This window comes from Antennarius striatus, chromosome 13, assembly GCF_040054535.1.
Source record: "Antennarius striatus isolate MH-2024 chromosome 13, ASM4005453v1, whole genome shotgun sequence".
Taxonomy (NCBI): domain Eukaryota; kingdom Metazoa; phylum Chordata; class Actinopteri; order Lophiiformes; family Antennariidae; genus Antennarius; species Antennarius striatus.
This window is the reverse complement of record NC_090788.1, coordinates 9,541,565-9,563,597: the sequence shown is the minus strand read 5'-3', so window position 1 is coordinate 9,563,597 and position 22,033 is coordinate 9,541,565. Positions and strand designations below refer to the sequence as shown.

The 22,033-nt window shown below is 40.8% G+C and overlaps 1 protein-coding gene across 4 annotated transcripts in view; it reads right to left on the bottom strand.

Moving 5' to 3' along the window:
- The window catches only part of LOC137605671 (uncharacterized), a 99,218-nt gene that overhangs the window by 33,970 nt on the left and 43,215 nt on the right, over window positions 1-22,033 (bottom strand). The window contains exons 1-2 of one of the 4 annotated variants that reach the window (XM_068330344.1): window positions 3,341-3,431; window positions 1,855-1,912 (exon numbers count right to left, since the gene is read on the bottom strand). The gene's annotated coding sequence lies outside the window, so the exon portion shown is untranslated. Of the gene's footprint in view, window positions 1-1,854; window positions 1,913-3,340; window positions 3,432-8,632; window positions 9,815-11,670; window positions 11,774-22,033 lie in introns of those variants that run through there. The other 3 variants (XR_011037764.1, XR_011037765.1, XM_068330343.1) reach the window with 3 other exon arrangements.

The following is a 22,033-nucleotide window of genomic DNA, read 5'->3' as shown; positions in this document are numbered from 1 at the left end:
TGAATGTTATATAATATATAGTACACTGAAGCACTGAGAGCCATTCCGCTGTATTCAAATGTGATGAGCCTTTTGCAGCCAAAGTGATATTATGTTTGCTGCAAGACGTTTTGCTGTATAGAAATAAACGTTTACTGACTATCATTAGTAAAAATAAAATTGTCCATATGGTGCAACTACTGTTTGTCGTCAGGTCCTCCAGTTGTTGGTCTATGAATATGTGTAACATTAGTCACTGTGATTGTAACCTTAGTCACAGATTCCTCTTTCATTCATCACAGATGCCCCAGAAAATAAGGACACTGTAAATGTTTGAATCTTCGTATCATATTACATATCGCACAACACTGAATCTCATGGCAGCTTAAGGTTGGTTGAAGACATTTCACCTCTCATCCATGAGGGCTCGTCATTTCTGAAGAATCATCTTGGATGAGAGGTGAAACGTCTTCAACCAACTTTAAGCAAGTCCAGTTGATTATTTTTGCTCTTCTTGTTTTTCCTCGACCTGTGTTACTGAGAATCTTCACAGACATGGGACAGCATTTCATCATGTCAACCCTCTTTGTCTGGACACATTCCAGTAATGTCTTCATAGTTTTAGGTCTCTCTCTAAGATTTCATCTCAAGGGGTAGATGAGTAAATGAAATGAATTAAAAAATCCCACATTCATCTATCTAATTACCCTTCTGCCTGACCCATCACTCCAAGGGCAGTGCCTGCCATTGGATCTAAACATCCTCGTATTCAGAAAAATGCCCCAATGTTCCTGCTATCTTGATTTTCATTGAGTGGGAGGATTAAATGAACATTCTCCATCGTCATACGTAGCCAAAAAACAAGAAGCCGTCCCTTTTGCCTTGCGCTTTCTGTGTTCTGTCTTTTTTCTCTTTTTATTTAGGTTACAGGGATGTGTGAGCGCCCCTCGCAGCTCCCAAGAACCCAACCCGTGCACATCACAGCAAAACGTCACAAGTTAGGGTCTCAGGGAATGAGAGAGGTACAGATCGTGTTTTGGCTGGCCTATGCGACATGCGGACAATCATCTGCTGCACGAGTGCTATGGCTGAGACTGGAGCAGACAATGGCAGCTCCCTCCCTCCCTGGCTTTGTGCTTACAGTTTAGCCACTAAGTTCAGTGTGGTTTTAGCAAGTCATGGTCTGTACGACACGCTGCACATGCGTTCAGTCATCCGTTCAACACACATTTCAGTTAGTATCATAAAGCTCAACGGGTTATTGTTCATGTTATTCAAATACCAATCCATGTCTTAAACTACAAACAGCTCACATATACAGAGGCTACTATGAAGATGACCATTGATTGAATTATATTGAACACACATACTAGATGTGCTTATTTTGTAGCCAGCACTGAGGCCAAACACACCCAAGCAGTCCGCACTTTATTATCAGTGATGATCATAAAGATTTTGGATAATCTTGCTACCACTCTCGTTTTGCTGAACCATGTTAAGATAATCTTTGATTTTTGGCTACAAATACATAAACAGTGTACCATTCACATGCACAGCTGTATCAGCAGAGACAAAAAAAATTAATGTTAGGGTCTCAGTCAAACAAAAATCCTTATCCCAATAGCTGAAAAAGCCAAAGCTCCTTACCCCTCTCATTTTCACTGTGAGATATCCCATCTCCAGACACATCAGGCTTCGAGACTGCACCTGTCAATCATGCAGCTCTGAGTTTATGGAGGGAAAACTCATTCGTCAGGTAGACAGAATGAGACCTGGCAACCCATGAAAGATGAGCAGGAATGGGGAAGTCGAGGGGGTGGGGGAGGGGGGTATAAGATGCGATCCCAGGAAGAAGAAACAAGAGCGAAAACTCACCGTGCTGACTGGTGGCGGAGGCTGCCGCAGTCCTCCCTGTGTGTCTGCTCTGGTCAGCCTAGCAGAGGAACAGAGGAGGGGAGGATGTGGACAGACAAAATGAAAAAGGAGAGATCTGTGAAAGAAAAAAAAGAAAGCTGGAGGAAAACAGAGAGAGCAAAAGAGAAAGAGAGAAGTGGAGGAAGAGATTTTAGTGCTGCTAGCTTAGGCTTTGTTGAATGGATTATTCGCACTAGCACATGAGGCTGCTGTAGCAGATTGCTGTCTAGCCGTCTGCTGCTCAGACATGCAAGACTATACCAAGTACAGCCAGAGAGAGCGATATATAGAGAGAGAGAGAGATGAAAGGGAGGGTAGGTGTGAGGTTAAAGGGTTGGAGTAGGTGAACAAGAAATATAGAAGGGGGGGGGGGGGTAATGACACTGCAGGTAATGTAGAGACTAAGGAGGAATTACGACTCTTTGTAAAGACATATCGTACCCGGAGAAAACAGAATAAAAACAAAATCTATTCTTTAAATGTCTTTCCAAAATGAGGATGCAAGAACATGCGCTGTATCAGGCACCAGTTGAGAAATGAGAAATGGCATTCAAGAGGAAAAAATGAGATCAATGGGTCGGTGTCGCTACATCCCTGCTCACCAGTATAGCAGAGCAAATAAACAGGATGACAAAGAAAAGACAGGAGGGAAAGAGAATGAGGGAAGCAGTATTAAAACAAGGTAAGTTGATTTAAGACTCTGGATAATCGGTCAAAAAGAAAACCAATGAAAGACATGCATGAATGCCACACAAATTCCAATAAATGTGGACATCTGCCGCAAGCTTACGTTTTCTGTTACATTCAAATCAAAGCTTCATAGCAGAACTTGGAAACAAGAACAAACAGAGGTTGTCGTTATCATCGCAATTTCATGGATAGGGTTAAAAATTGTGAAAATGGCCTCAGACACAGAGTGCTACACCAGCCACAAAAATGAATAATGGGAAAAATGTGTAACGCCTGTTGCTGTGGTGCCTCTACTGATACTCACCCCTCTTCTCCATGTGACACTACTACCTATCTCATTCTTTGCCTGTCTGCCTGCCTCCTGGCCCCATCTGTGTCACGTTTTCTTTCTGCTCCTGCTCTGCGCTTTAGTCTCGCCGTATCACACCTCTGTCTATGCTTCTGTATTTTCTTTCTCCCTCTTCTGCCTTGCATGCTTCAAGTCCCCAGGGCAGCGAAACTGTAGAGCCTGTGCTCGCCACTCTGCTTGTTACACATAGCACTGAAAGAGCAGCAGCAGTGTGGGTAAAGAGAGATAAATATTGTCCATTCATTTCCTCTCGCAGCTGAAATCACAGGCTCTAAAGGCCTGCTATATGCAGAGAAGGTGAGATAAAGGTAGAGAGGGAAGGGGGGAAAGTGGTAGAGGACAAGCGCATACAGTATTAGAAGAGAGTAAGAGAGAAGACAAAGTAAGGCAATCACATTTTTATCTTACAATGTCTCTTTTAAAGCTCCTTTTCATAATAAGAAAAATCCTCCTCCAGTCAGCAAGTCCGGTGTTCTGTCCCTGTCTCTCCCCCTCTGTGTCTGTGAGAGTGACTGGGTATTACAGCATACGTTTCATGGAGAAAAAGGAGGGTGGGACGTAACAAGACGGAAAGAGAAAGAAAGGGGTGGAGGGGGCGCTGTTGGGCCAAACAGATGAAGGTGAATTTTTACACAAGCTACATGAGTTGACTTCCTAATGTTGATACAGGTAATTTCGCCCTGCAGTCCTCACCTTAAAATACCACCCACTAAATTAAGCAAGTGTGGCCTGGAAAACCATTATTTAAGACCACATTTTGGGCGTATGCCACTGATGAAGACAGATCTACACCGTTCTAGCCACTGTGACAGACTGGCAACAGAAAGGCTTTATGGCTCCTAAAAAGTCACATTTGAACAAAAACATAGAAGCCAGTACCATACAGACAGACTGCTGCTGACAACCACCATCAATGGATAAGCAAGGCATGAAGAGAGGGAGAAATATCAACAGAAACTCGTGAGTCTAAACTCCAATCTGAGGTCAGAGACCAATCTGCCAGACACTGAGTTTGCACAAAAGGTGGAGGAAAAGCCCAAACATCCGGTTTCACTATTTCCATGTCAGCAAAGAGATCCTACAGATAATAATATAGAGTACCGTCTGCCAAGTTGCTACCAGTGTCAAGAGAGGCTCTTGGACACCTGAGCTGCCAGTTTTTGCTTTTGTAATCCATGAAATTTATTAATTGCTTGTGGGAATCAGGTCTCACATTCTGTGATGCTGGATGATATGACCACCAGACTGCATTTATGTGTGTGTGCAAGCCCGTGAAACAGACACAAATTCACACAAAGAGGGCTGCAAGCATGCAGTGTACTGTATACAGATGGAGGTAGAGTAGCGGGCAGCTCCGACCAGGTGCTGCCCAAAATGAGCAACTTATAGCGGGGGCAGAGCCTTGCTCAAGGGAACCTCGGGAGGTGACCTGGCACTTCCCACTCACATTTCAAGTGATTCAGCCCACGCATGTCTCGGACCAGCGACTTCCGGTCCCCAGTCCAAGACTTCCACCGTCCACTGGATCTTTTTTTTACGTTTATGCCTTCGGTCCACACGACAATGCAGATATCCAGTACGAATACGCAACTTTTTGAAAATGCTAGCCAAAGTGAAGAATTTGAAAATGCTGGGTCTGCTTTGTCGTGTGGACACTGTATTTGCAACTTTTTCTATCCAAGGGGTGTCTCCCAGCGACGAAAACCGCTGTGACGTGAGTGTGTGTGACCCGTGTCTACATGTCCACACAAAATAGACGGAGTTAAAACCGGCTACTCTGACGTATAGCAGCTCCACGTTGAAGACGCGTTGATAAACATGTTTGACAGGTGAATATTTGTTTGTCTGTTTCTTTGTTTATGATTCATAAAGTTTATATATTTATTGATTCATTCATTCACGTTCCTCATCAAAAACACCAACGGCAATTCTGGGTTGAACCAGGTTGGATCGGGTTGCGCTGAAAGTATTTAGCCATTCACATATGTTTATAGAGGCTAACATCCAATGAGGAAGAGGCTCATTAGACACTCTCACACCCCACTGACATTTTATGTAGTGAATTTTAGTCTACTTATCGAAGGTTTGTCAAACAGATATCATATCTTTCTCTAAGGAGGTAATGTCATTACTACGGTTTCGACTGCCTGTTGGAAGAAATATGCCAAACTAATGGACAAATTTGCATCAAATCACATGCTTTCTGCAATTAGAGAATCAATATAATTACTTCCTTTACTGATCACATGTATTGGGAAGAAAAATTATTTAAGTCTTCTTAGCCCATTCCTCATGGACACAGGTCTGAAATTCTGTCATGTTCATTGATTTATATGCTACAAATTCCTTTTCAAATCCGACCAGATATGTCAAATGGGATAAATAGAATATTTACCAATAAACCTAATGAACAAAGGTGACTAAACACTGAACTTCCTTTTCAAATCCGACCACATATGTCAAATGGGATAAATAGAATATTTACCAATAAACCTATAGAATAAGGGTGACTAAAAACTGAACCTTTTTAAGAATTTGAGAACCTTCATACCACTAGCACATAAGGAATGCTTGTCAAATCCAGACATGTTGACTATGAATATGCTGATGGCCTAAGCAAACTTTTGGCCAATTCAGAACTCAGACACGCTTTGTCTTTCTAAATTAATAGAAGCAGCATTCTTACTCATGATCTCTGAAGGAGTAAACAATGCTATCAAAGTCTCCATGTCACTCATTATTCCTCCCTACAATCTCTACCCGATGGAGTTTTTAAAAAGGCTGTCAAGGCAAATCATAGACAATGGCCAATCTGCTTTCATGTTCCTGAAATAGTCATCACCCAACATATTTTCATTCCCATTGCCACAGCTGTTGAACCATCCATTCATCCATTGACTTGTAGAAGACTGATTCACTGTTCATCTACCTTACAAGTTATGGGTCTGCTAGAACCTAACCAAACTGGCTACGGGCAAGAGGTGGGGTACACCCCAGATAAGACATCAGCGCATTAAAGGGCCAGCTGAACCTTTGACCTTTAAATTCTAACTTAACACATTTGTCATTGGAGAATAATAAATGGGCATATACTGTATCTCTGACCCTGGAGAGCCTTCATCATGCATTCTTTATGTCATTAACCAACTTCATGACATTTCAGGATACATGAAGAGTCATTTCCTATTGACTGTTCAGTCCCTCCTCTTCCATGCAGTGCAGGTTAACACATGCACTCATTGTGTAGTGTATATTGTGTATATTCAGTATAGTTTGTACCATGTTAACCATTAAGATCTGGACACTGGGTGTTTAGTCTTCTCTTGAACCCCAATTTTCACTTGTGCTACACTGTCAAACCTTTCTTAGTAACAGGTATTAAATCTTTCAATGACCTGAAGCAAATGACTTTGTATCTGAAGCTTTGCACAACATTACCCCTTTACCTGTATGCAATTCATGTGACGCACTCTTAAACTGCATGCTATTTGAAAATTGTTGCCGACTTCCGTGGGGTTTCTGCTTCTGAGTGAGCAATCAATATTGACAAAAAGAGACTACTTAAAGAGGCTGACCAAATATCACAATTTAAAAATCACAAAAATCTATTTTTCTAACAGAAAATGATTAAATTCCTGGAAAATTGTTGTGGTTACTCATAACTGACCAACGACACATTTACGGCAGTATAAATCACAAGAACCAAATATTTACAATATATCAGGAGGAAGAGAGCAGTTTATCAGTGTTGCCAACATACTGTATATTTATTTTTGGCTTAATTTAAAATTTAAAATGGGTGAAAAAAATATTGATAGTGGTTGTCAGTAAATCTGACAATTCTTTCCAATATTTAAACTATTACTTCATCTAATTTATATGTGCATTGATAAATTAACAACAAACAGGGCTTCCCGAATTTTATCTATTTCCAGCTATGTAGATTATATTTCTTTCACGACTGATAATTTTCATTGTCTGTAGACTAAAAAACCCAGAAAGCGATGTAAGCCAGACAGAAGGTAGATCTATAAACCTCTGCTTCAGTCCTTCACATCGCCCTGAAACAGCCCACTCCTGATGAGACAAAGTGATGAATTGACAGTGCAGTGCACTGTCCTCTCCCAGCAGTCAGTCTATCTCTCTCTCTCTCTCTCTCTTTCTCTCTCTCTCTCTCTCTCTCTCTCTCTCTCTCTCTCTCTCTCTCTCTCTCTCGCTCTCTCTCTCTCTCTCTCTCTCTCCCTCCCTCCCTTTCCCTAATGTCATACTTGATATGAAAATTCCAACATTATATATCATAACACACATGTGTGCTTGTAAAAAAAAAAATCTTCAAAAAATCAGGTGCCAAACATGTATTTGCAGCAACACAGAAAAGGATCTAGAATGATATAAAACATAAATTGCAATTTAGTGTGTGGTCTCTCTCACACAGGATTTCGTTCACGATTCCGTTGGCTTGTTTCCATAGACATGGATGTTTTTTTCTCTCACAACATCTGGATAAGTGTCTCTATCATTCAAAAGCAAAATCAAAAATCAAGGGTGTCACTCCCTCATATTATGGCTGCTTTGAAAATTTATTTTTGTGAAGAAAAATTATGGTAGGCTGTGTGGTCATACCTTCATGATCTGTGCAGAAACATACATGCATCCCACCCACTTGACAAACTGTCTACACACTTCCAAAGCATTAGTCGTATATAATTGCTGCAACTCATCTCACATTCCCCTCAGCGAAGTCTTGGGAATTTCAAATTTTCTCTCATCTTCAACCCCCCTGTTGACCCAAGCCCACTCAGAGCCATCTTTGTTAACCCTCCCTCCAGATTCCCACGTAGTGCAAGACTGACTCTGATTGTCTCACTTTTTCTTCTTGATGTGCCAGACAGTTAATTTTGTGAAAAGCGTCCCACTCACCTGTCTTACTCATGGATCAAAGATGCACTGCAAACAAGTTAGAGAGCAAAATGTACTGAAGCTCCATTGAGACGTTTTGTGGAACCCCTTTTTAACTATATTCAAAAGAATATCCAAGTATGTGCTATATCTCAGAGAAGACAGAATGAAGAATGTCTTCTTAATGTTACTTTTTTTAAGATTTATTGTTATTTTGTATATGTTGGGGTCTGTGGTTTAATTATGTTTTATTATATTTTGTTTGTCTTCGCGCTGATGTTACTGAAAATGACAGTAAATTACATTAAACAAAGTTTTTAAGGAGCGGTGAAAGAAAAGTAACTGTTGGGGTGGTCGTTTAATTTATTTTAAGCTTTAGCTGCTGTAAAGCAGCAGGACAGGCTTGTGAAAAGCGAACGGGAGACAAAATAGAAAGCAGGACACACAGGGAGGAATAGGTGAATTAGTCGAACAGGGTTTCTCTGACGGACAACACACACTAGGCACAGATCAATGACATCAAAAAAATGACCTGCGGGTTCCCACAATATCACCTTCTTTCCTTTTACTGGGCTAATGGATTTCATTAACAGTGTGTTTTCTGTTTTTCAAGCCTGATTTATAAATAAATTAATTTAAGAATAAAAGCTTTTTGGTGCTATTCTAGCACTGTCGTAAAGCGAATGTATGTGTCTGAATCATAGACATCACATGTTGTGGTGTCTCAACACGTCACATGCCCCTCAGCGCATTTGAAGGGACCGCACATACTATTTCATCTCAGTTTTGCAAAGTCCGTTTCTTTATTTCCACTTCTCCAGCAACACTGATAGCACAGCTGTACACACATAGAACTAACATTAGAACAGCTAAAGGAAATTTCAATAATAACAAAACCTACACTTGTAATCCATAAGGGAGAAAGAGTGTGAGTGCTGGGAGCTCAGCTTCTACGTATCCTCTGCTAATACTTTAACACATTATGCACTGCCAGAACAACATATCTCACAAAGTTGGAGAAACAAATGAAAATCAGGAAAGTATAACTAAGCAGGGTAATTATGCAATGAGAAAAAAAAGCATTGTAGTGTCATCTTGCAACTACTGTAACTGATTCTTTCTCGAACTAAAAAAGCTGCCCCGTACCAAGGGCCCCCATTTCATTCTGGCCCACAGAGCTCCTTACTCCACCTCCATCGAACCCAGTGGCCTTGGGACAGAGAGCGAAGAGTTTAAGTGGAAACATTCTTTCATCATCAAGACCACTCCATGCTCCGCACATCTGCACATAGCAGCAGTAAACTGCACTATAAAGATAACGTCTCTGCTTATTCAAATCAATAACTGGATCAAGACTAGAAGCATTTTTATGACAATGTGCAAATAAAATTGAAGCAGAATAATTAAGCTTTGACATATTTTTATGCGAATTTATCAAAATTATTTTCAAGATTTTTCAAAGCAGCAATTCCTTGAAAGTGCTTTTATTTTGTGTGTCACATTCCTCAGATAGGAGACAATATCGCAACAAATAGTTTCAATCAACTTAATTGTGTTGACTAAGGGCAGCTTTTTGTCTTGCTTGTTCTGAAGCACAATATATTAATACAATTGTACTTCAAATAAAACAATAAATTAGTGACTTTTATACTGCTGTCAGGGACTTTGATGATTTCAGGGGTCTGTGGTTATCTTGGTTTGAAGTAATGAAAGTTGCTGGGTTTTGGTCACAGCATTGTTTTTACCACATTGCTACACAGAGAAAATATATCATTTGGGTTAAGTGAACCTGAACTTCATACATAAATAGCCGCCAAAGACCGTGTTTTTCCCCTTGTGGCAGTATGGGGTTTCCCTTCAGAGGAATTTCTTTCATTAGAGCAGCTGGCAGATCTCGCAGCAGCAGCATGTTGGTGCATTTTGTCCAACTCTTGAATATTTTCTCCCCTTGTCTTCTGCTCTGTAATTTAAACAAAAAATTGTCTGCACAAGAATGGCAGGAAGACATTATTTGGGATTTTTTTAAATTTATTGTTAATGTGAGTCTGTTCAACATGTACGTTTATATCTTTCTAAACCCTGAAAAAAAAGTGAAACATTAAAAAAAATTGAAGGAATATTCTAAATTGGTATTTTCAGCTGATATATGCTGTGCTCTTACATGAACAAAATGTCTTTACACAACCATCAATAATAATAATAATAATAATAATAATAATAATAATAATAATAATAATACATTAAAACATCTAGAGTACAGTTGAATATTGCTCAAAAGATGGTGTCTGACAAAATAATCCTTCATTTCCAAAGTGAGTGGTGTTTCCTCAGGGAAAGCTAGGAGGCTGTACAGTTATCTCCTATGGTGTCACTCTGAACTATACAACCTACTACCTCAACCTGCGGGACACTGGAGGAAACTGCAGGACAGCTGCTTTGCAGGGGTGGACGCGATCGACAAAATTTAGCAAGTGAATTTTAAGACACATCGTGACAGCGAAAATTTGCTGATATACCTACTACAATATGTGGAATTTTTAAAGACAATAAAGTAATCTAATGTAATCAAATTACACACAAATTTTGTGATTTTAGTAATCACTATTTAGTGATGCTATTTAGTCCAACACTCCTTCCGTGGGTGGAGTCACTGAGTAAAGATTGAACTTGTGGGGTATGTTTGATTGTAACCTGTGTGATTGGTGTTGCTCAGGCTTTAGGACACAGGTAAGGAGATCTTGATGCTGTAAGTGATTTTATATATCAAAAAGACTTGTGATAACGTATGATGGTATGAAGAATAATTACATGCAGCTATCGGCTATCATGGGCAAATGTCAGGTGCTGTTTTTGCCAGAAAGACACATACCTATAGATACGAGCTTGTGCAGGCAGTCACCACAAGTTCGGATCTACGGGTTTGTGGCAGCTGGCATTAACCCCTTAGGAGCAAGTAAAGAGGATGGAAGCCAGAAAACATTAACATGAACATGGCAAGTCAGTCTACTATCTGAACCTTAATTTCACACATTCAGCACATCAGAATCCAAAAGCAATCAAGAAAATGTATCACAACGAAAACCAAAAATAGTCAATAAGAAGCATTTTTCAAATGCTGACTCTGTAAGTATATAAATTATGTCTATATTAAATTTCATTAATCAAAATCTGAACTATCCCTTTATCTTAAATTCTATACCAAAACAAATCTTTTTTTTTTTTTTTTTTTGCATTTTATCTTTAATTCAAACTTTTCTGTATGGCTGTAAAACATGTTTGTAGTTTGTATCTTGTAGAAGAGCGACTTGAAGTCATGGTGCAGTGAAAACACCAGAGCACATGGCTGAGAGATGAGAGTAACGTTTGTGTGACCTACAGCTCATATCCTCCCAAGGTCAACATTTAATTGTGAAATATTACACAGGATAATGCAGTGTATGTTGTTTAATATGTGGACAAAATTAGACCTACACTGTTAGCATTCGCAAATGGAACAACTGCACTCACAACAGATAATAAAACCAATATCGCTCGGATTATTAAAACTAAAAAGTGATATTGCAAGATCGGGATAAATCACATCTCTGTAGAAAGTATAATAACATGCTCATTTTCATTTAAAAACTAATCTGGTAGATAAAATTATCTGATCAATTTTGAATATCTGTAATGCTGACCCTACTACTTGTAAGTAGTAGCACTTACTACTTGTTTTGAATACCATCAGAAAATATGCATTGTGAACAAATTATCTACTGCACAATATTTCATGTGGATTACAAACTTCAGTTAAGAAACGTAACAGAAAAAACTTAAAGTACTATAAATCGCCAACATACCAAGAGAGACACGCTGGCAGTGATGGTCAGACATCCTTGGGGATCAGATGTAGTCAGGCTTCAAGGGGAGTGTAGGCCACTGCTTCAACATAAAGCAAGAAACCTGAAAAAGTATATAGAAATATATTGATATAGAAATCATCAAAAACTCAACTTGAACAGAGTCTAAGATACAGTACAAAAAAAAGTGGACAAATTACTAAAATCCCACATATTTCTAAAATGTGGTAATCCAAGTACACCAATAAAACACAACTATTACACTGAAAACTGCAAAAACTGCATCTACGAAACAGGAATAACCACAAAGCGAAATATCAAGCAAAGTAAGAATAAAAAGATGACATCCCCTTGTAGTTTCCTTGTTACGCCCTCCTAACCCGTTGTCCAGTGCCCATTTTCCAGGGTACAAAAACCTCAAATTGGCTTGAAAAAAAAGGTACGGCAAGAGAGAAATGGCAAAAGGTTGAATGCGGTAGATGAGGAGAAGTCGAAGCACAGGGCTGGCTTCACAAAAAGTGGAATTTGTGACCAAGCAAAGGAAAGGGTGGTGTTTTCTTTTTTTATTTTTTTGGTGCTTCATTCTGCTTGGCTTTTTTGGATCCCAGCAGGATCCTTGGCTGCAGCGCTGTCTCTTCTTGAGCTGCCAAAATTTCGACCTATCCCTTTGTCTTAAATTCTGTTCCATTAATCAAATTGAGAGATGAGAGAAGGTATAACTTAAAGGGGAAAGGACTAGCCTACAAAACCGGAGTGCAAGTTGTTAAAGCAAAGGATACAGCATGAGTGAAAATACACAGCAGAGGAGAGAGGCTTAACAGCAGAATGCAGGGGACACAAAAATTCACCAAAAAAAACGTCAAGATGGAAGAAGGCTGTTTCGCATCAGAATTTTTTCTCTGCAAACATTATCTCCCTGTGCGAGCTGCAAAATAATTCTTCTCTGCTGCTACAGCACAGCAGCCGAAGCCTTTCCAAAGCTATGCCACGTAGTGAGAGAGGAAGAGTGAAAGCGGCCACTTTTTCCTCTCTCCAAAATGGCTGAGGGCCGGGGAAAAGAAGCTATGAGCAGAGAGGAAGAGTAGTGCTCCCCGTCTTGCTCAGGGGAGGGCTGGGCAATTCAGCGAGCATCTCTCCCCTCGTTCCCCTCTCTTCAGTCATGTCCTTTGTCCCATTAGCCGTCTCTCAGAACGGACAAATGGTGTACAGTTGTGATGTCAGTCCAGGAGCAACTGCACTTTAGCTAGCATGCACGAGAAGGCTTCGACTGTAAACACGTAAGGCTGGTCTGACTTATTGTGTGTTGCCCACATGCTGATGCTTTCCAGCATGGTCCATGTTACTAAGGCTGTTAGCTCTGTGTGCTTTACTAATGAGTCTTAATCAGTACGTATTTTTGTATGTACAAAGAGAAAAGTCTATAAAGCCAAACAAATGTTATCTCATCATTAACCAGCTACAGTTTTTATTCTAATATTACATGGTTTTAATGAGAATTACAAACAGCCCAATGAGATTTCTTTAAGTTGGTGTCATGTTGGCATGTTTTTTTTTTCAATGTAAGTACAGTCATAAGAGTGTGTGTGTGTGTGTGTGTGTGTGTGTGTGTGTGTGTGTGTGTGTGTGTGTGTGTGTGTGTGTGTGTGTGTGTGTGTGTGTGTGTGTGTTTTCATTATGTTGAACAGTACATTCTCTTTTAATAAGCTTCGAGAAGAAATTTTAGTTTATTGCGGTGAAAAGTCTTTCTCCCAAAGCACACCAAGTTTGAGTATCGTCAGCAATTGCGGACACAGTATGGTGCATTGAGAAGGAGTCTACCATCAAAGCTGATGCACCATGTAGATAGATAGATAGATACTTTATTAATCCTGGAGGAAATTGTACATATCCACTGCTCAGGCATTACATAACGAATAAATACTGGATAAACACCAGGAGAAAAAGAAACAATGACATCACAGGACATACCACAAGACATACACTACACTAACAGACACATGCAGCACTAACATGACTTATATACTAAACTATAACTAAAATATAAACAGTATAAAATTAAAAATATAAACAGTATAAAATTAAAAATATAAACAGTATAAAATTAAAAATATAACAGTATAAAATTAAAATATATACAGTACAAAATTAAAATGTAAACAGTATAAAATTAAATTAAAATATAAACAGTATAAAATTAAAATATAAACAGTATAAAATTAAAATATAAACAGTATAAAATTAAATTAAATCCATTCAACCGCGTGCTGACCTCGCCACCTCCCCCCTGCTCCTCCTGAGAGAGTCATTGTACCCCCTGATGGCACGGGGCACGAAGGAGGACCTCAGCCTCTCTGTGGAGGCGCTGTGTGACAGCAGTCTGCCGCTGAAGGTGCTCCTCTGCTGGGAGAAGGTGGTGTGCAGGGGGTGGCTGGTGTTGTTCATGATAGCCTTAACTTTAGACATGGTCCTGCTCTCCAGAAGCGTATCCACAGAGTCCAAGCTCAGCCCGACCACTGAGCCCGCTCTGCGAATGAGTCTGGTCAGACGGTCCATATCTCTTTTCCTGGTCCCCCCACCCCAAAACACAATGGTATATGACAGCACAGGGGAGACTACGGACTGATAGAACATGAGAAGGAGCTTAGGACAGATGTTGAAGGAGGCCAGCCTTCTCAGGAAGTACATCCTGCTCTGCCCCTTCTTGTACACACAGTCCGAGTTGAGTGACCAGTCCAGTCTACTGTCTAGCTGCAGTCCCAGGTACTTATAGTTTTCTACCACCTCCACCACACTGCCCTCGATGATCACTGGCTGTGGAGAGGGAGGTGCCCGCCGGAAATCCAGCACCATCTCCTTGGTCTTGGAGACGTTGAGCTGGAGCTGGTTCTGTTGGCACCACTCCACAAAGTCAGCCACCAATGCCCTGTGTGCCCCCTCATCACCCTCCCGGATACATGCCACAATCACAGTGTCATCGGAGTACTTCTGTATGTGGCAGGTATCAGAGTTGTGCTTGAATTGTAGAGGGTGAAGAGAATGGGGGAGAGAACGGTCCCCTGCTGGTCAACATAGAATACAAACAGTCCCCCATATGGACATACTGGGGTCTGTCCGTTAGGTAGTCCGTAATCCAGCTCACAAGGTAGGGGTCCACAGCCATGGAGGTCAGTTTGTCCTGCAGGAGCCGGGGCTGGATGGTGTTGAAGACGCTTGAAAAGTCAAAGAAGAGCACCCTGACGACACAGCCCCCGGCATCCAGGTAGGAGAGCACACGGTGGAGGAGGTACAAGACAGCGTCGTCAACCCCAACCTTGGCGTGATAGGCGAACTGGAGAGGGTCCATAGCACCCTGCACCTGTGGACGCATGAGCTCCAGGACCAGTCGCTCTAGGGTCTTCATTACGTGGGAGGTAAGCGACCGGTTGGTGGTCGTCGAGCTCAGTAGGGCGTCCTTTCTTGGGTACAGGGACGATGCAGGAGGTCTTCCACAGTGACGGGACCCTCCCCAGCCTCAGACTGAGGTTAAATAATCGCTTCAGGGGGTCCCCCAGTTCTGAAGCACAGGCTCGGAGGAGTCTTGGGGAGACCTTATCCGGTCCAGCCGCCTTATAGGGACGGAGCCTCCTCAGCGTTGTCGTCACCAGGTCTGCAGTGATGATGGTCTCGGTCGTGGTGGGAGAAGGAGGAAGTGGCGAGGTTGGAAGTCCAGTGGTTGAGGTGGGGCCGTTGAGCTTTGCAGTTCTTGGAGTGGGCTCGGTAGAAGTGGCAGGGGTGGAAGGAGAGGAAGCACAGAAGGAGGGAGCATCAGTGGAGTGGTCTGCAGGGCCGAGAGAGGCCTGGGACGAGGAGCCGGGAGTGGTGGGGGAGCTGAACTGATTGAAAAAGCTCTTTAGTTCATTCGCTCATTCTCTATTCCCCTCCACAGTGCTGTGCCCTTTCCCGTGTCCAGTGATGGTTCTCATCCCATTCCAGACATCCCGCACCTGGTTGAACCCCAGCTGCTTCTCCAGCTTTCTCCTGTACACCTCCTTGGTCTCACTTCCTGCTGGGCCTTCCTCATCTCCTCCTCGTTCTTGCTCCTGAACACCCTTTTCTTCCTGTTCAGGACAGCCTTGACTTCCTTTTGTTACCCAGGGTTTGTTGTTGGGGTAACACCTGACTGTCCTGACAGGGGCCACGGTGTCCACAGAATTTCATGTAATCTGTAAAACACTGAGCTGCCCCCTCAATGTCCTCCCCATGTGAGCCCACAATAACATCCCAGTTGGTGGTCTGGAAGCAGTCCCTCAGTATCGCCTCTGCTTCCGGGGACCACCTCCTGACCTGCCGTGTTGTTGCTGGCAGCCATTTCACCAGCGGGATGTAGGTGGGCTGTAGGTACACTTGGTTATGGTCTGATTGACCTAGTGGAGGGAGGGGGGTGGCGGTGTATGCCTCCTTAGCATTAGCGTAGAACAGATCGATGGTTCTGTTCTTCTGTGTGGGGCAGTCTACACACTGGACCATTGTGGGGAGAGATGAGTCCAAAGTGACGTGGTTAAAGTCACCGGTGATAATGACGAGCGCGTCCGGGTGCCAGGTCCGTAGAGCAGAGGTGGTCCCACAGATGGTCTCTCGTGCAGTGTCAGGGTCTGCACGTGGAGGGATGTAGACGGCAAGGACAATGACGTGTGAAAATTCACGCGCCAGGTAGTAGGGTCTGATGCTAACAGCTGTTAGCTCCAGATCGCGGTTACAAAGTGTTGATTTTACCGTCACATGTCCCAGATGGCACCACCTATCATTGGCATAGATGACTAATCCACCTTTCTTCTTACCGGCGGTGTCAGTGTCCCGGTCCGCTTGTACGGAGGAGAAGCCGATAAGTCCGACGTCAGCGTCTGGCACGTCACCAGTTAGCCACGTCTCTGAGAACACAAACAAGCTGGTCTCCCGGTAGCGCTTTTCAGTCCTGCACAGCGCCGTCAGTTTGTCCAACTTGTTCGGTAGATAGTTCACGTTCCCCATGATGGACGGAGGGCTTGACTGGCCTCCGGTTAGCGGCTGTAGCCGTTAGTGTAGTCCTTTCAACGCGAGCCGCTCGGCATTCGCGATATATCCGTCAGAGGTCGGCGGGGATGAGATAGATAGATAGATAGATAGATAGATAGATAGATAGATAGATAGATAGATAGATAGATAGATAGATAGATAGATAGATAGATAGATAGATAGATAGATAGATAGATAGATAGATAGATAGATAGATAGATAGATAGATAGATAGATAGATAGATAGATAGATAGACAGACATATATATATATCCTGGAGGAAATTGCAAATATCCACTGCTCAGCCAAACACCAGGAAAAAACAAAAACAAAACAGAACATACCACAAGACATACACTACACTAGCATTAACAGTACATATACTAAAAAAATTACAATAAAAATATAAACAGTATAAAATAAAATTAAAATATAAACAGTATAAAATTAAATTAAATTAAATCCATTTAACCGCGTGCTGACCTCGCCACCTCCCCCCCGCTCCTCCTGAGAGAGTCATTGTATCGCGTGTTGCTGGGTCTCCTTTGACCCTCATGGACATCAACTCCTCCCTGGAGTACACTAGTATATTACTATACATTATCTAAATTTATTTTAGAATAATATACACAGAAACATAGAAAAAAAACGCAAAATTAAGCATAACAAACTCGCTCTGAGCAGAGGAAACTGCAGCCTGCTCGCACATTCGCAGAGAAAAAAAAATGTAGCACGCATCATGAAGACTAATTATAGTGACTCTTCTGACATCGACTGTGTTGGTGGTTTAGCGTAGCACAGTAAAACAGACATTTAAACACATGGTCCTGCAAACACAAGAGTTGAGAGTTCTGGAAGCCTCTCACAGTCCACAGAAGGAATCAGCTCTCAAAATAATAAGGCAAAACAAAAAAGCAAAAATACAAACAAAATAAAAAACAAAAACAAAAACAGTAAAGGTGACACAGCAGAAGCACGATTTAACCTTGTCAACTATAGCCCAAAATGATCCAATGTTATAAAGACTACTTTTATGGTAAGAACATGTATGGTAAGAACCCTGTCCTCACAATTAATATAGTAATAATCACAAATATGCCGAGCCAATTCCTATATGCCATTAAGACCCCATCAAAACTAGGCAGATAAGTCTGTGGAATTTCCCAGTCGTCCAGATCATTGCAGATTTCTGTGTTGAGTAAATTCAACTGGACTTGTAGGAAAAGATTGAAGATGTTTTGTTTCTTATCCAAGAGGCTTTAGTTCTGGGGAATTTAGTTGTCAGAACTAAAGAATCCATTTGAATAAGAGTTGAAACATGTTCAAGCTTTTCCTGCATGTGCAGTTGAATTTATTCAAAACAGAGATTTGAGCTAAGATGTTATTGAATACAAACACTGATCCATATAAAATAATTATCACCTACTTTATTCCAACAGCGGACATGTTTCAACACCTTACAATTGTACAGGCAATTACTAGAACATTATACATTAATAAACATGAGCTACTTCCTCATCGGTGTAGTGGAGTACCTCAGAGCTCTATCCACTGGTCATCTTAGTTCAATGTGTTCCTGTCTGTGAAAAGCTGTGCAGTTGCAATAATGCAAGAGACTGAATGTAAATGAAAATTCAGAGTTTTTGGAATTCAGAGGTTGAACTGAGATGGACTCAAAGCAGACCTCATAATATGTGCCATTGCTAGATAGATTTCATGGACCATGAAGCCCTCAAGTGAAAACTGATCATTTCAACAACAACCAAAAAAACCTCAAGATACTGTGGAACTGTCAAATGGGCAACGATTTGTTTTTCTAAACACAAAAATCACGAAAAGCGTTTTAATTTTTTTTGTGGATCCCAGGTTTTTCCATGATAAAAAAAGCCAAAGGTCTCTTCTTTTACATCCACTGGGTTTCTCTTTTATTCGTACTATAAAATTTCAAACTACAATATTTGGGTGTCCACTCTTTTCATAACAGAAATTTGATTTAAAAAAAACAAAAAACAAAACCTCTATTCTCCTTAATGAGTCCACTTGTGAAATCACCTTCACCATCTTTGGGACTATTCCAATTGTAGATGTTCTACACTAAAGATCATACCAAAATGTAGGTACACTACTAGAGTGGCATTAAGGCAGAAATCAGTTTTCATGGACACTAAAGGAGGCCATCAGGTCATTTTTCAATACAACCAATACATTTTCTGTCTTGCATTAGAAGTCAAAGTACGAGCTACATTTTGTCAAAACCACATATTTTATCTAAATGCAAGCACAATGATAAAACATGGAAAACAAATGAATGTAGACTTAACCATTTTAAGTGTCCTGAATACTAGTTTTACTACAGCATGCCAATGGGCTTCTGTCTGCTCCATGGTCACCACTTGAATTTAAATAAACAGATTTGACTTTCAGGATATTGCCAAGAACTCTGTCACAGGGTTGGCCCTAAAAAAGAAGGCTGAAGAAAAGAGTGAGTGACATGGGCATAACCCCAAACCTCTAATAAGGTAACCGCTTAAAGTCACTCTCAGAGCCTGGGAAAGTAGGGAAGAGCAAGTGGGCCAACAGTGGAAAACAATCACATATTTTTTCAATGACAAAATACCAGACATAATACCACTTGAGGCCAAATTACCTCAAGTGTAAGTAATACTGATCAATATTATTTTAGTTCTTGATTTGTGATTTTATATCATGATGCTGTACGAGGGGCAGTCATGGTGTCACACCAGTCCTAACAACAGTCTATCGGGTCTGTTAGACAGATGCATAACAGATTCCAGCTGTTCACTAACATCATCCTACAGCATTTTAAGTGCAAATCAAATTTAATAACCTAAAGTGACACAATACAAAATTTTCAACATAGGATATAATTTAAACATGATTTATTTATTATCCAGCAGTCAGGATCATATGCTACCAGACACTCTACATGTGTATTTTTAGATTTAATTGCATACTTGAACTTGAGATATACTACTATGTCTGAAATCATCATATTATTCTCGTGGACATCATTATTTGCATGTATACATTAATTCATGGAGTACTATCATGAATGATAACAGTTTTCCATGAATTAATGTAGTGTACATTTGTCTTATATTGACATAATGTATTTAAACTCTGCCAGAAAGACTCAAACAAGCATCAATAATTTATGTTCTCCATAAGTAACCTCAATGAATTCTTGGGAAATTGTGCATTTGCTGATTGGACTGTTGTCAGCTGAGTCAGAACTGTGTCTATGCTTCTTTGAGTTAATCTATATGCATACCAGCATTCTGGCTGGTCAGTGGTAATGAGGCTTCTGGGCAATTGTTGCCTATAATGTTCCACAGGTGGGCAACTCATACCTGCACTTCACATACAGTACTTTACTTTGAAATTGAGGACGTTGAAGGACAGACTCACTGTGAATTTTTCTCTTATTCAAATATCTCCTTAATAATAAGCTGATAAACTACAATTACAACGACTCCAAATTACCTGTTCATGATAATTGATGTATTACTTTGCAGCTTTTTGTCTAGCAAAACGTCACTGCTCGCTGCAATCAAATAGAGATACAAGGACGTTAGATGTAGCCATCTGTCTTGCAGATACTTTTTTAGAGGAACAAAGGAAGCATTTGGATGATAAAGTAAATTCACAATAGTTAGAATTGTACTCATTGTTTGTCACACAGGGAACTAAAGAAATCATGAAAGTGACAAAATATTTTGTGTGTGTAACCAAAAACCCTTACAGATTAGGCATAGCACACATGATTAACTTCGGTTAACCTCTCTCATTTTGTTTCCTACCTGTGTGTGTAGTTATTCACATCAAACTTTTTGAGGCATGTATTCACACTGTCTATGACAGTCTCATTCAGTCCGGTGCATCAGAATAACTGCACAAAGTCAGCACAGTTGAGTGTTATCAGGAAGGAGGGCAGGGAAAAGCACCAGTGGGAGAATAAAGACAGCGGTAGTATATTACTGCACATTTTCATTCACACTCATACATCTTTTCTTCTTGATGTTTCAGTACATTTCATGCCCCCCCACACACATCTCACCCATCACTTGCAGTTGCTTGTCCCGCACTGTTCCCTCCTCTCACTCCCCTATCAAATATTCTGCTCACGCACAACTGCGGCACCTTCTCTCCAGTTCTCCCCATTAATCCACTCCTCAGACATCTTGGCCCACCGTCTCTCTCTCTCTCACACACACACACACACACACACACACACACACACACACACACACACACACACACACACACACACACACACACACACACACACACACACACTCTCTCTCTCTCTCTCTCTCTCTCTCTCTCTCTCTCTCTCTCTCTCTCTCTCTCTCTCTCTCTCTCTCTCTCTCTCTCTCTCTCTCTCTCTCTCTCTCTCTCTCTCTCTCTCTCTCTCTCTCTCTCTGCACTCAAAACTCTCAAAGTCTGGGTCATTTCAACAGCAAGTGCTTGAACATTTTTCAAAGGCCATGAGCCTTGGCGATGAAGATGCATTTTAAGTTTTTTTTGTACTGCACAGACATTCTAGAAGGAGTTTTTAGATTCTTTATATACGTAAAAGTAGGAATACTATGCTGTGTTAACAATCCTTAGTCCTGCATTGCAGATATTATTTAACTAAGCCATATGTAAATAAGATAAAATAGAATAGTTTTGTCATCTTATATTTTTGTAGTAATATTACAGCTGCACCTATGTGTATCTTCTTTTCAACTGCTGAAGTCAAATTAATCTACATTATTGACTTAAATAATCATGTCAAGATAAACAAAAATATGTACAAATTTATAGTACAAATTTGTACTTTACTGAAATATATTTGGTTATATTCAACCTTCTTCCACCAACTATCACTACATTGAAAACGTATGGTACAATGCTTGTCAAAGCAAAGGTATATCAGGATAAGCAGCGCTCCAATACACAAAAATTCTTGACACTCAGGGGGAAGGTTGGGCACAGGACAGGGAAGAAGACACTAACACTTGGATATGGCCAAAGGGGTGGATCCAGAATTGTTGTTTCCCATTCTTTGGAATTGCAATATGAGGCTTTGTGGACTTTTTTTTTTCATAATGACACAAAAAATACTCCACAGATTACCATGGAATTGGGTGAAAAGATGAGCCTTAAACCAAATTTTGCAGCACTGTTCTAAAATGTTTCTTTTTTTTGACAACTGACAAGCTTAAAAAGATAATAGCGGTTCTAAATTATAGAGGTAGGTTTTCAAGGTCATTATGAAGGTCGGTGCATAATGGGACTCTTGCTTTTTGATGCAGAGACTTGATGG